This window comes from Chinchilla lanigera, unplaced genomic scaffold (assembly GCF_000276665.1).
Source record: "Chinchilla lanigera isolate Chin_1 unplaced genomic scaffold, ChiLan1.0 scaffold00096, whole genome shotgun sequence".
Taxonomy (NCBI): domain Eukaryota; kingdom Metazoa; phylum Chordata; class Mammalia; order Rodentia; family Chinchillidae; genus Chinchilla; species Chinchilla lanigera.
The window spans coordinates 6,871,379-6,885,251 of NW_004955497.1; the positions used below are offsets into that span (position 1 = coordinate 6,871,379).

Consider the following 13,873-nt stretch of genomic DNA (forward strand, 5'->3'; position numbering starts at 1 on the left):
TTGGGATTATCTTATTGCAGTTCCTCACTGTGAAGCTGTGAACAGATGTGATTTATCCCTGAGAATTTAGCCCAGCACAATAAATAGTAGCTGGTTTTCCATATTCTACCCCCTACATCTCTATTTTTCTTAGACTGAGGCCTTCCATAACACTTGGTACTCGGCACTGCGGCTTCTCCGGAAGAAACTTATTTCACTGCTTTCAGGAATCTTACGCTATGAAATCTACTGAGAAATGCAGGAAGAGGAGATCCAGTCTCTCCATAACCTTCCCCACTAAGGCTTTCTGCAGCGGAAGAGACCCCGCCCCAGCACGGCGCCGCCGCCGCGCCTGCGCGATGGGACGCGGTGGAGGGTGCTTGCGTGCGTGCGTGCGTGCGTGCGTGCATGCGTGAGTGCGTGTGTGCGTGTGTTCTTGCGTGCGTGCTTGCGTGCGTGCGTGCGTGCGTGCCGGAATGGCGGGGCGGGGCACAAAGAACAGGGCCCTGCAGGGCCAGGGCCGGGTTTAGGTCTCACGGTGCTGAGAAACTAGGGTGGCAGCCTGGGCCGGAAAGCGCTTTACAGACTGGCTGGACCCCGCCCCACAGCGGGATGTGGGGTGCCTCGCCACCCTCCGCCCCGCGGACGGCGTGGTCCTGACCTTGCAGGGACGCGGCCGAGCGCAGTGCTGCTTCCTCCGCGGGGTAGTCTCTTAAGAGCGCATCTTCCTGTCGCCGGTCCCCTCACAGCCCCGCGCCCCTCACCTTTAACATTAGCTGCTCAGGGGTGAGCGAATGGTAAGGTCTGGCGGAAGAAACAAGTGAACAGGCGGGGCAGCGGGGCCCCTTCACTTTCCGTAGTGGGCGGGGCTTCAGCCCTTGTCTTTTAAAGGAAAGGTGCCGAGTAACTTTCAGCTAGTGGGATAAATTCCCCCGATAAAAAATGTAGGCTAGGGGACGTAACCTGATTTGTGCCACCCCGACCCAAAAATGAGATGAAGAATCGTCTGTCTAATATTTGCAGCAATCAGAACGCCACTTCCACCAGTTACAATAATAACAATCTTTTTATTTAGTAAAATACTGCTCATAAGCTTCTGTTGAAACCATTGTGAGTTGGGGAACATTGTCCCCGACTTACAGGTGACTAGGTTCCTCTCCACGCAGGGGGACCGATGGTGATGGATCCGAGGCGAATCAGACTCAAGTGCTATTAGAATTGAAAGTTCTAACAAGTAATCAACCCGGAGTTGTTCCGGACTTCCCAGAGTCAGGATAGCCAGCATAGTTGGCTGCGCGTTTTATCCACTGTCGCCTCTTGGGCCCACCCAGTACCACCAGGGTGCTCACTCCTGTCCCCTCTGTTGGAGTAGTGTCAACCACTTGCACCTTCTGTTCTTCAATAGGAAATTCCTCAGTGGCAGAGTGACAATCTGCAGGCTGGCCTTGGTGAAGCTACCCTGTGGGGAAATCTTTATATTGCTACGAGGAAGAGAAACTAACATTTACTAGCTATTTGTGGCCAATTAAAACGTTATCTTATTTAATGCTTATGAAATAACTCCTTGAATCAGGTATTTCCTCTTTATTTCTTTATAAGGAAGCGAAATCATCCTTAAATAAGTATTTGAGAACAAAATCCCAGTCTCCTTTTCCTCATCAGATAACAGTGTCTGGCTCATTAGGCTTATAATTTGTGATGTGATAAATCCCGAGGCATCTCACGTGTGACTCCAAAGTCCAGGTTTAGTGTCTGCATGTTGGCCATTTCCAAGTTAAACGAACCGCTTGAGATTCATTTTATTCTATCATAGTTGTTCCTTAATGCCAGGATATAACAGTAAATATAGGGATAGAGTGACTAGCACAGTGACTTGGGAAATGGTGCCCACATTTATGATGGCTTTTACTGATGTGCCAGGCACTTAAGTGTGCAAGCACTTAATATATCAAGTTAATTTAATCCATGAACTAATTACTAGTATTACCCATTTCACAGATGAGGGAAATGAAACATGAAATTGAGTGATTTGTTCAAGTTCATACAATCAGCAAAATGTTTAATAAAAGTTTCTGATTTGTGTATTTTCAAGACTAAAAAGAAAAGCATTGAAAGGAAGGGAGGAAAAGAATAAGAATCCAGGCAATCTTGTGCCACAGTTGGCCCTCAACTCTAATGTTCCTTATGCTGCACACTAATGAAGTGACTTAAGCAGTGGAGTAACAAGCCCCTGAAAATATTAAGTAAAATATATAGAGGAAGTGAAGCGTTGAAATACCCAAACTAGGGACTTACAATTTGGTAGGATTATTGTTTGAAGAAGTTCACACCAAGCAGTCACTGGTAACTGAAGCTGCCCAACAGCCTGCTGTTTGTGGCCCTTCTTGAAGGCTCATATGTCCAGAGCAGGTGATTTGGGCAGATGTCTCCACCACCTACAGGATGGTGGTTTCGTGTTCCTAGGAGGAGACAAGCAGAAGGGGATGGATATTACAGACACACCCTGTCTTAGCTACTTTTCTCATTGCTGAGACAAAATACCTGACACCCAAAGTTGAAGGAGGAAAGGTTTATTTAGCTTACAGTTTGTAGAGGTTTCAGTCCCTTGTTGGCTGGCTCCAAGGCAGGGTGGCATGGAACGGGGGGCACGGCAGAGGAGAAACAGTTTATGGCAGACAGAGGACAAAAAAGCAAGCAAGGGGCAGGAGTATGCCAGCCCTCTTTCTGTCCCTTATATTTTAACCAGGCAGTGGGGCACCCTTAATCCTATCCAGAACTATGCTAAGTGGACCGATTTAGTAATCACACACCTTGAATCCCAGCATCACACGTTCTAGAGTCAGCCACCTCTGAAAAGCCCCACCTATGACTTCATGAGGCTTTGGGGAGCCTAGACACAAGCCATAACATACTCTCAGAGGGAGAGAACCCATTTTTCATGTCTTGAACTCTGTTCTAATCTCCAGTTGAAACAGGACACAGTTGCTTTTAAATCTTTAAAAGCTTTGAGCTCAGCTTGATGGTGGCAGGTTTTGAAGACCCCTGGCTCTTCCAGGACCCTTCCTGCATTTATGGCCTCTATTTGTTGACACATACTTTCTTTTTTGAGGACATAATTACTACACCACAAATCTGTAAACTATCTGATCCATTATGTGCATAGAAGGAGACCCTTAGACATATGTGGAGCTTTCCCAATTATTGTTTCTACCCATCATATACACACACAAAACATAACTCAGTAAGACTCAAGTCCTAGTGGCTCCAAAACTTCCACATTTTGCATCACATGGTAATTTCCACGATAGATCCATCAACTTTCCCAGTGGATACATCAGTGTTTTGCTCTGGTGAAGGATTAATGGAAATCTTCTGTCCCTCCCTTGCCTGTTAGCTTTCAAAATTCTTTCTCTATCCACCAATACTAAAGAAGTTTACAAAATGGAGAGGAATGTAAGATTCAGTTATTTAGCCTAAGGTCTTTCTTTGAGGTATATAATGGTTAATACATTGTGTCAACTTGAGAAGTTTAGCTAAGTAACTCAGTGTCCTCACTTTGTAAACATTCTGAGCCTGTGCAAGAGGAGGGTGTGGAGATGGTTTGAGTGCTACACCTGCCCTAGGGCGGGTAGCCTGCTTATAATATAAGGGAAGAAAAGAGGTTTGCTCTTCCCCTTTTTTCCTCTTGTTGTTTTTGCTGCTTTCCTCTACCATGAACTGTTGTCCCTCTGCTATGCCACTCTGCCTTGGAGCCAGCTGATTATTGACTGAAACCTCCACAAATGGTGAGCTAAATAAACATTTTCTTCCATAATTTGGGGTGTCAAATATTTTGCTTCAGCAACAAGAGAAAAGTAAAGTAGACAGAATTTGGTACCAGGAGTGGGGTTGTTACTGTGCCTATACCTGATCATGTATTTCAAGAGCCTCTGGGAATGGCTTGTGGGAAGTTTGGAGAGATTCATAGATGTTGCCTGAAAGAGTGGAGCTAAAACACCTTAGGCTGTTCTGTATGGGAGATTCTGGTCAGAGCTCAGAAGAGCAGAAGGCTGATAGAAACCCTGCTGGTAAAGATCAGGTTCAGGAGGTTTCTGCTGGGAAGAAGGACTGCACTTGGTGCTGGACTCCAGAGAGTGTGTGTTATGGATTGGCAGAAAGTTTGTCTGCATTTCACTTGTGTCCAGAGACTTTGCCTGAGACTGCAGTTAAGGGTGGAGGACTAATTAATCTAGCAGAAGAAATTTCAAGGCAGTTGAATGTTGAAGCTATGGCATGGCTACTGTTGGGGGCTTTTAACTAGATTTATGTTCAGAATCAAGAGCAATGAGTCCAGCAGGATAGTTTAAAATATTGTGAGCTTGGCCAGAAAGGAAACTGCCATAAAACTGTGAACTACAAAGATAGAGCTAAGGAGATCCCAGTCACTGAGAAGGAACGAGAGAATATAAAAGATGGCCTGAGGGCATCACAAGAAGCTGCAAGTCTCTATCCTTTGCAGGCTCAAAACTGCAAAAGTGAAAGATCTTGCTCTGAGAAGAAAGCCATAGCGTGCCATGTTCCACAATGGTGGTGGCCTCACCATGTTCCAGAATGGTGGCAGCATAGAAAATGTGTTCCTCAGAATTGGATGCAAAGTGCCCAGTGATCCAGGAACTTGACTGCTACAGCTAAGAGTGAAGGAAGCCTATCGACTGCTCAAGCTGGCAGCAGACCTTGGCATCATCCACATGATGCTGGTTTTAGGTGCATGCAGAATGCAGGAGTTGTGGGATTATAAAGGCTCCCACCCTGATTTCAGAAGGCCTGGGAAGTCAGGCAGTATGCCCCTGAGAGGGCAGTGTATGAAGCGAATGGTGCAGTGGAGATCCCAGAAGTTTGGAAAAGGCAGAGACATGGATGATCTAAGGAAAGCTGCAAGGAGGAAGCAAAGCAGGCCTAAGAGGGAAGCCATGGGAGCTGCAACCACCAGAAGTGCCATAGGAGTGGAGTCACTCAAGCCTTTTGGAGCTCACAATGTGCCACAGACTGCTTCAGATGCTGGACATGGAACTACAGGACTTAATGCTTGCCCTGCTTGATTTTGGACTTGCTTTGATCCCAATCCCTTGTATTCCCCTGTTTATAACTTTTGGAATGAAAATGTTTATTTTTTGCCTTTGAATGTTGCAAGTGTCTAACTTTCATTTTGTACAGGGGCTTGCAGTGAAGAGTTTGCCTTAGATCTCAGAGAAGACTTGGGACTTGGACTTTTCAGCAATGCTGAAATTGTTAAGACTTCGGCAACTCTTGCGGATGGACTAAAAGCTTTCTGCATAAAGGGATGTGCGTGAGTTTTTTGGGAGCCAGGGGCAAAATGTTATGGTTTAAATGTAATATAACATTGATAGACTTAATACTGGTTCTTGAGGATTGTTAAACCTGTGTTATAAGGTTCAAGTTGTGAAATGATAAGAGTAAGTATGTGTTTATATCTGGAGACCAGTTTAAAGAAATGTGTTTGGTTACCAAGTTGTCAAGGGGTGGATTGTAATGGATGATACATTGTGTCAACTTGAGAAGTTCAGAAGTTTAACTAAGTGACTCAGCAGAGGGCCAGGGTCCTTACTTTGTAAACATCCTGAGCCTATGCAAGAGGAGGGCATGGAGATGATGTAAGTGCTACACCCGCCCTAGGGGTGGTAGCCTGCTTACAATATAAGGGAAGAAAAGGGGCCTGCTCTTCCCTTTTCTTGCTTTTGTTTTTGCTTCCTTCCTCTGCCATGAACTGTTGCCCCTCTTCAACACCACCCTGCCTTGGAACCAGCTGATTATGGACTGAAACCTCCACAAACTGAGCTAAATAAACCTTTCCTTCCATACTTCTGGGCATCAGGTATTTTGTCTCAGCAACAAGAGAAAAGTAACCAAACAAGGTATATAATACATCAGTCCTACAAAGGAATTATTGTACAGATGATATCATTATAAAATTATTAATACTAGGGTGTATCTTCATCATGTCACAATGACTGTAACAATTAATTTTAAGCAAATCTTATACTAGTAAAAATTATGGATTTTCTGTGAAATCGCATGATGTTCTAAAGCCGGTAGGGGTTCACATATTCAGCAGATTCTTCAGCAAGTAATTGCCGTGGATTATAGTTATTTTATACAGTTTCCCCATAAGATTTTTATGAGGATAATTTCATTAAAATAGGAGAATTGAAGTCTCTCATGTGGGAGAGCCTATGTAATGCCAACTAAGTCTAACTGAGATCAATTGTTTTAAATAGCAGCAACAGTTTCCTTACAGTGGCAAGTTAGCAGGTGAAGGGATCCATGCTCTCCTTAGTTTTTCTCAAAAACATGGAAAGCAAGATTTGCAGAGGGCCTTGGCAGAGTGGTAAAAAACTCATTCAGAATTACCTAAAGATGTTTTTAGCCCAATACTGTGTATCTATTATTATAAACCATTAGCATAAACTTTGGTCATCATTGAAACATTTAATGAAAATAAATCTTATCCCATTATAGGACATGATGCAAAACCATAGAGTTAAGACATGCATCCTTACAAGACCTTCAGTGTCTACTACCATGGAAACCAAAGTACAACAGGACCAAGTTATCAGCCAGCATGCTGTGTTTAAAATACAACCCAATTCTGTTTTTAAATGCCCATATGAGATCTTCTAGTTCCTCACTACTTAAGGAAAGCAGGACTGACCACAAATATGTTAGTGTAGAACACATTTGCACCTACGGTTTCCCACCTTTGAGGCAAATGGAATTAAAGGCAAACTATTCCATTTGGAAGGGTGCTCAAGTGTGGAGCTTTCCACGTTGACTGTATTGGGAAGACTTACCACTGTTGATTTGGGCCATTGTTTTGCTGCTTTGCCTCCTGAAAGTTGCTAGGTTCTGCCGCAAAGATTTTAAAGGCGCTTTGTTGGCACCCTATGATGCATCCATGACCTTAGCAAAGTGGAAGTGAAAGCCTCAGTTTTTCTTCTTTTTTTTTTTTTTGGGCAACAGTAAATCTACTAATTTTACAGTCAGTTGAACAGCAATAGATTAATTTGTGTAAAGTCTGTATTCACAAAGGGGATCTGAACTCCAGTGGCTTGAATGCCTGCAACTGCAGTGTGATTTTTGAAGAGTAGACACTCTTACAACTTGCTCTAGAAAGATGCGGGCAGGCCACTGTCACCTGCTTCTCAGCACAGGTGCTGACCCCTCGGTCGACGCGGGGCCTCCTGACAGGATAGCAGGAAGGCTGGGCCTTTGTGTGTGACAGAGAAGCCTTTTCCAATACTAGGGCCAGTTTTCTCCAACAGCCTTAGGAAGCAGAAGAAAGGAGAGGCGAAGGTCACCACGGGGGTCACACTGGGTTAAATTTAGTTAACATCAGAGGTTATAGCTTTTAACAAGAGCTTGAAGAAAACTTCTTCGAATGTACAATTTGTTTCTTCTTTGTCCGCTGTTATTTTTTTCTTCTTACTCAATTGACAGTGACAACAAAGTTTTTACATGCCAGAGGTTTTCATCCTTTAGAGAATAAAGAACTGTGTTCTTAAAAAGAGGTGCAGGTGGAGAGCTTTATAAAGCCTCCATGATTTTCAAATTGGGAGCTTTAAAATAGGCTCCCTGCTTGGCTCAGTCAAAAATAATCTGTGAGGGATGTTGAAAAAAATTCCCATTAGAGATGGAGGGATGCTTTAGCAGTTAGTTGCAGAGGCACAAACTTCTAGAAGACTCTTTGTATGTATTTTTCTCTCAGCCCTCCCAGTATAGATTTCCCAGTTATTATTCAGAATTACCAAGATGGCCTTCTCTGAGGTTTCCACGGGTCTGTTTCTTTAAAATTACAGCACAATCCTGGGCAGAATGAGTTACTCTATTTATGTACAAGCAAAAAGATAACCAAAGATTTCTGACCATATCTCTTACAATAATCCAATTACTCCACATTTGCTGTTCACAAGCTGAACTGCTATAGAAATTGGTCTTTCACAAAAGTCAGGTACAACCCACCCTCTTAAGTGGACTTATGCAATCACCTACAACTTATGTTGACTGTCCTCCATCACACTAAGGTGTCATATTATTTGGCTGCATTTCTCTGAACACGAGGTTTGGTTTTTGCAAATGAGATATACATTCTTTTAGTGATGGTTTTAGCATGCTGGACTTGAGTTTCCAGAGTCATGCTTCCTACCCAGAGGTCAGTGTGGTAAATGTAATCTACATATTCATGTGCCAAACTGTAATATGCATTTTCTGCACATCAAAACTACAATGAGATTCTATCTCAACCCTGTTACCATGGCCATTTTTTTAAAAAAAAATGCTAGCCCGATGTAGTGATGCATGTTTGTAATCCCAGCACTCGGTAGGCTAAGGCAGGAGGATCATTGCAAGTTTGAGACCAGCCTGGGCTACAAAGTGAGTTCAAGGCCAGCCTGAACTGCATAGAGAGACCCTGTCTCAAAAAGTCAAAAATAAATAAATAAATAAAATGTTGGTGAAGCTGTGGAGAAAAAGGAAACATGTACACTATTGGTGAGAATGTACACTAGTACAGCCACCATGGAATGGTGGATCCTAAGACCCCCCTCAATAAAAGGGGGAGTCTAAGTATGGAGGGTCCTAAGATCCCCTCAATAAAAATAGAATTACCATATGATTCAGCTATATCAATCCTGGATATATACATATAGGAAGGAAATACAGTCAGCATACAAGAATACCTGCATATTGATATTTATTGTGGCACTATTCCCAAGACCTAAGATAGGGAATCAGCCTAGATGCCCATCAACAGACAAATGGATAAAGAAAATGCAATATATATCAAATGCACTTGAAAAGATGTTTATTTTGTGTGAGATGAGGACTTGTACAATTATTATCTGGGAAATAAATTGTTTTGTATGTGAGAATCAGCTATCCAACCTTACCTTTTGAATGAATAACAATACCTTTTTATTCTTACCATTTTGAATAAAAGTATTGTCCATAATATATCATAAACTTACCTGCTTTCTGAAATATGATATAATTTTTAAAAAACTGATGGTGCCATTTTTTTTTTCTTGTCTTTTTGAGGCAAATTCTCGCTATGCAATTCAGATTGGCCTTGAGCTCACTTTGTACACCAGATTGGCCTCGAACTCACAACAATCCTCCTGCCTCAGCCTCCTGAGTGCTGGGATTACAGGCATGCACCACCACACCTGGCGATGGTACCATTATGACAGCACTTTCACCTATGTGATTGGTTGCTGTTGAGCTACATGGTCCAAGCTGACATAGTTTTCAGTTTGTAGTTCTACCTTTTATAGATTTTTCCTACTTCTCTTGTGCCATTTGTATCAATCAGTGTTATATATACCTAGAGAAGCAGAGCTAATACAAGATATAGAAATATGTATTTCTTTTTATATATTTCATATGTATATGAATGTACAGACTGGCTTATAATGGCCACCAGAATCAGGTGTGGAAGAGTGCAAAAGGGCTGTCTGCACATGGGGATCTGAAGATCCAGTCAAAGGCCTGGAGCTCCATGCAGTGTCCCATGCGAGTCCATACATATCAAGAGGCAGCTCTACCCCAGAAGCCAGGAGATGATGTCCAAGGTGAAAGCGAAGACTGGAGCTGCTCCAAAGCAGACAGAGGCAATCCTTCCTTCTTCGTTTCCATTTTACAGCATTCTGGAAATAATCTGTGGCTCTTCCACACCCAGAACTATGCTGAGCCAATTTAGTTGGCCATTATTAACTCAAACTGACAAGATCATACAGCTATCACACCGTTATACCATCAGCTACCTCCTCCTGTTGTTAGAACTGCATAGCTAGCTTTAATAGTTCTCCCCTACTGAAGCTCTGTTCAAAGTCAAATTCAAATTTAACTTGATCTAGTGCAGGCATTGCATAAGGGATCATGTAGCTCTTCATCTTGTTTTTTTCCAAATCAGCCCACACACCACTTCCAACATAAGTTTGTCACAAGAAAGCTTCATTCACATCTTTTTAAATTGAACTCAGGGCCTTTGCATTGAGCTACATCCTCAGCCCTTTAAAAAAAATTTTAGCCAGGTGTGGTGGCGCACGCCTGTAATCCCAGCACTAGGGAGGCTGAGGCAGGAGGATCATCATGAGTTCAAGACCAGCCTGGACTACAAAGTGAACTCAAGGCCAGCCTGAACTGCATAGCAACCCTGTCTCAAGAAGACAAAAAAAAAAAAATTTATTTTGAGACAGGTTGATAAATTACCCAGGCTGGTTTTGAAATTGTGACCTTCCCACTTCAGGCTTCCAGAGTGCTGGGATTACAAGTATGTGTCACCATGCCCAGCTCATTCACATAAATTCCCTGCAAAAATAAATATCCAAACAAACAAACAAGCAACAACAACAACCAAACACTTTTGGTCGTTTTTCTTGCCTGCCTGCTGAATTGAACTGTGATTTTCCACTCTTTTGTTTAGCATTCTATGCTATTATCTACAGCCATTTTAGTGAACAAATTTAGGGAATCCATTCATTTGCTCTGCTCAGGTGCCTCTCAGAGTCTTCTGCTGTACACAGCCTCGGAGATCCACACCTAAAAGTCCTGTCAGAGCTGACTGGACCAGGGTAGAAGCCAGACCTCCACTAAATCAGTGCCCAGGCTGTCGTGACTTTCCAATTGGACTGGGAGACCAGTCAGATGTCAAAGGGAACTTGTGACTGAGATACCCACTAACTGGATATCTAGCGTCCTCTTTCCTAGGTGTTAGTGGGCTGCCCAGAATAATCCCTTATGGAAAAAAGTGGCCACGTATCCAAGTTCTGGCCAATGGAATATACAGAGGTGGTGGTAGGGTAAGCATAGTCCTTGGACAGTCCTAGTTTATGCCTGCTGTCCTGGTATAACTACTAATAAATATCCTGTTCACTCTCACAAGTACTCTAGTTTAGATGGGATGATCACACTAAATGAGCAAATTGGTTTGGAATGTGAACTTCCAGAAAATTCTCTGAGAAGAAAAGAATGCTCTTCCCTCCTTTCTGCAGGCTGGAAGGTAGATGTGACCGCTGAGTTTCTATGTCACCCTGGAGGAAGGGGTCAAGGGATGGAAACCACACAGAGCAGAGCACCGAGACAGAAGGAGGTGGGCCTGACACCACGGCACACCATGCCAGCCTGAGGCTCAGCACCCCTGGGCTGAGAGAAATATGCACTTGTACTACTATGGAACTTACTCCTGATCAACACAGTGCTTAAACTAAGCTGTCCTATAACGTTTTCCTTCATGATACAAGCCCAGGTGCCCAGTGCCTCTGAGTCTTCTGCTGTACACAGCCTCTGAAAGACCCACACCAAAAAGTCCTGTTGGAGCTAACTGGACCAGGGTAGAAGCCAGACCTCCACTAACTCCGTGCCCAGGCTGTCGTGACCTTCTTTCAGGTGCATGCTGGAAACATTCGAGGCGGTACCTTGGTCTTGCAGAGAGCAGTGGGCGAATGAAACAGATACACTTGAGGCTGTGGGCCCAGTGAGGAGGGGAAGGAGCCTTCATCCCCGTCTTTTTAATTCCAGGCCCAGCGAGGTCCATGGGCCTTCGTGCTTGTCTCTAGGCGGCCAATTTTATGTTCACAGCAACCGAATCTCTCCACAAATTTCAGTCCCTCTTCACTCAGCATTGCTGAGTAGCCAAGGGACTGCTTGCTCTTTCTTGACCACACCTTATACTTTTCTGCTGCCTTATTTCCTCTCTTCTGCCTGGAACACAATCTCTCAGCCCTGCCCAGGACCACCTCCCTGTGACCCTCTCCTCAGGCCACCAGCTGGATTTCCCCCTTCTTTGCACATCTGTCATTTTGCACAAATCAGTCGTGTGACATTTATTTTTTTTCTACCCCCAACATAGTTGCTTATTGGTACACTCGACATATCCTGCCCTTGACGCTGTCAGCACCTTGAAGGCAGGGACTGCACTGTTCTTAATTGTGTGTCACCCATACCTGTGCTGTAATGATAATAGTAACACACAATGCCTGCAGCAGAAGCACAGGAAGTTCCCGCAGGTACAAGGCAGAGAGCAAGTTTGTGTCTCATAAAGGAGCGACAGTGGAGCCTGTGAATTTCCTTGCATCAATCACTACATTCTGGACTCAGCAATAGGCAACCTGCATTCAGTATCATCACCATTGTAGTTGTCAAAAAGATTATCCATTTATTACATTTGTGTAACATTGGTTGACCCCACTACACCCAAATCAGAGTGATCAGATCTGGTAGAAAATATAGTCTAACTACTTCCTAGGTTTTGTGTATATCACTGACAGTTTATGACTGACCTAGACAAATGTTTTAGTATTAATACTCAGTCAAGAATAGACATCATAAAATGGGTCCACGTGTAATTGTAACTGTAACTTTCTTACCAAGAGAGTGTGCAACTGAATAATGTAGACCACTCAAAAGGGCGTGCACTGGCCCCAGCTTCAGATGCACCATTGATAGGCTGTAATCTATCACCACTGGCAAATCACTGTACCCCATATGATTATTAACACATGGGTGTGCGTAAGTCATTGGTGTCGATAATAGCTTATGTCGTAGAAGTTCCTACTGAGGTTACGATTTGGTTAGAGATTTTACACACGGGAGTAGATGTGATGGTACCATGTTGACAACTGGCCTCTGGTTTCCTTGCTCGTTGAATGGCTCAGTTACACTTGGCCTCAGGGTCTCAGCCTCTCACCCAAAACTTGGTTGGGTGAAACTTGCTCCAGGGACACCCTGAACAAAGCAGCAAGGCTCCCCTGTGAGCCTGTCACATGTGTGGGTGTGGTTGCCCCTGGAATGTGAGGCCTGCTCTCCCCAACAAAGGATGGGTGAGAGAAGGAATCTGGGGTGAGAAATCCATGAATACTGTAATGTAACAAACCCAAAGAAGAAAACAGGGAAGCAGGGGCTTTGAAGTGCAGAATGGAGATGTTCTCAAGAGAACAAGATGGCTTGCTGTTGCTGGCATCCAGAGGACTGCAGACCTCGAGACAGGTGATTTTGTTTTTGAGAAAATTCTGGATCAGAAACCACAGTCTCAACACTCCTGACACCTGTTCTGAATATAGGCCTCCTGCAGATGCTACCTGACCCCAGGAGGAAGGCAAAATGGCTTTAGGACACTTATTAATAATAAAGACATAAAATATAAAGAAAAAAATATATATATATATGCCAACTACTCTTCTAAGCACTTTACATAGATCAACTCTTTCAGTTCCCATTTAAAAAAACTTACTGTTTTTATTTTCATGTATAAGGAGACTGAGGCAAAGAAGATCAAGCTCTTGTCCATGGTCATGTGACTAATAGGTGGCAGAACTGGGATGAGCACTTAGCACGTCTGTTCTAAGACTATGCTCTCAACTGCTGTGCTATACATGATAGCCAAAAGCCAAAACAATATTGTGCTGTTACTTACGTGTTATTATTATGAAAATAAATGAATACATAGGTCTTCCTTAAGATGAGTTAGAGTCCCAGAACTTCTCAAAATTCTGTTCCCAGGATGATGCTTGGAGTCACCTACTGGGAAGGAATATTTCTATCAATATTTCCTTTATTCTTAAAGTTATCTGTGTTCAGAGTGGAAGGAAGAGATCTATATAGGAGTCAGAGGATCTGGATTTATTTCCCGGCTCTGTATTTTACCTGCTGTGGGTCCTTGCCCAGGTGACTGGCTATTAGAACCTGCTTCTTGATCTGTAACATGAGACATGAGACAGTAGTGTTACAAAATGGCAAAGGAAGAAAAGAAAAACACTTTGGAAACTATAAAGCGATATACAAAGGGAGGGTACTATTTGTCCTCTGATCTGGGATCTTTGTTTGAACAATCTTACATGTCTAT

The 13,873-nt window shown here is 43.3% G+C and overlaps 1 protein-coding gene across 2 annotated transcripts in view; it reads right to left on the bottom strand.

The window, feature by feature from the left end:
- The window catches only part of Mtif3 (mitochondrial translational initiation factor 3), a 20,081-nt gene extending 19,242 nt beyond the window's left edge, over positions 1-839 (bottom strand). Inside the window, exon 1 of one of the 2 annotated variants that reach the window (XM_005406355.2) lies at positions 641-839. The gene's annotated coding sequence lies outside the window, so the exon portion shown is untranslated. The remainder of the gene's footprint in view (positions 1-640) is intronic. The other variant, XM_013505500.1, reaches the window with a different exon arrangement.
- Between the last annotated feature and the right edge of the window lie 13,034 nt (positions 840-13,873).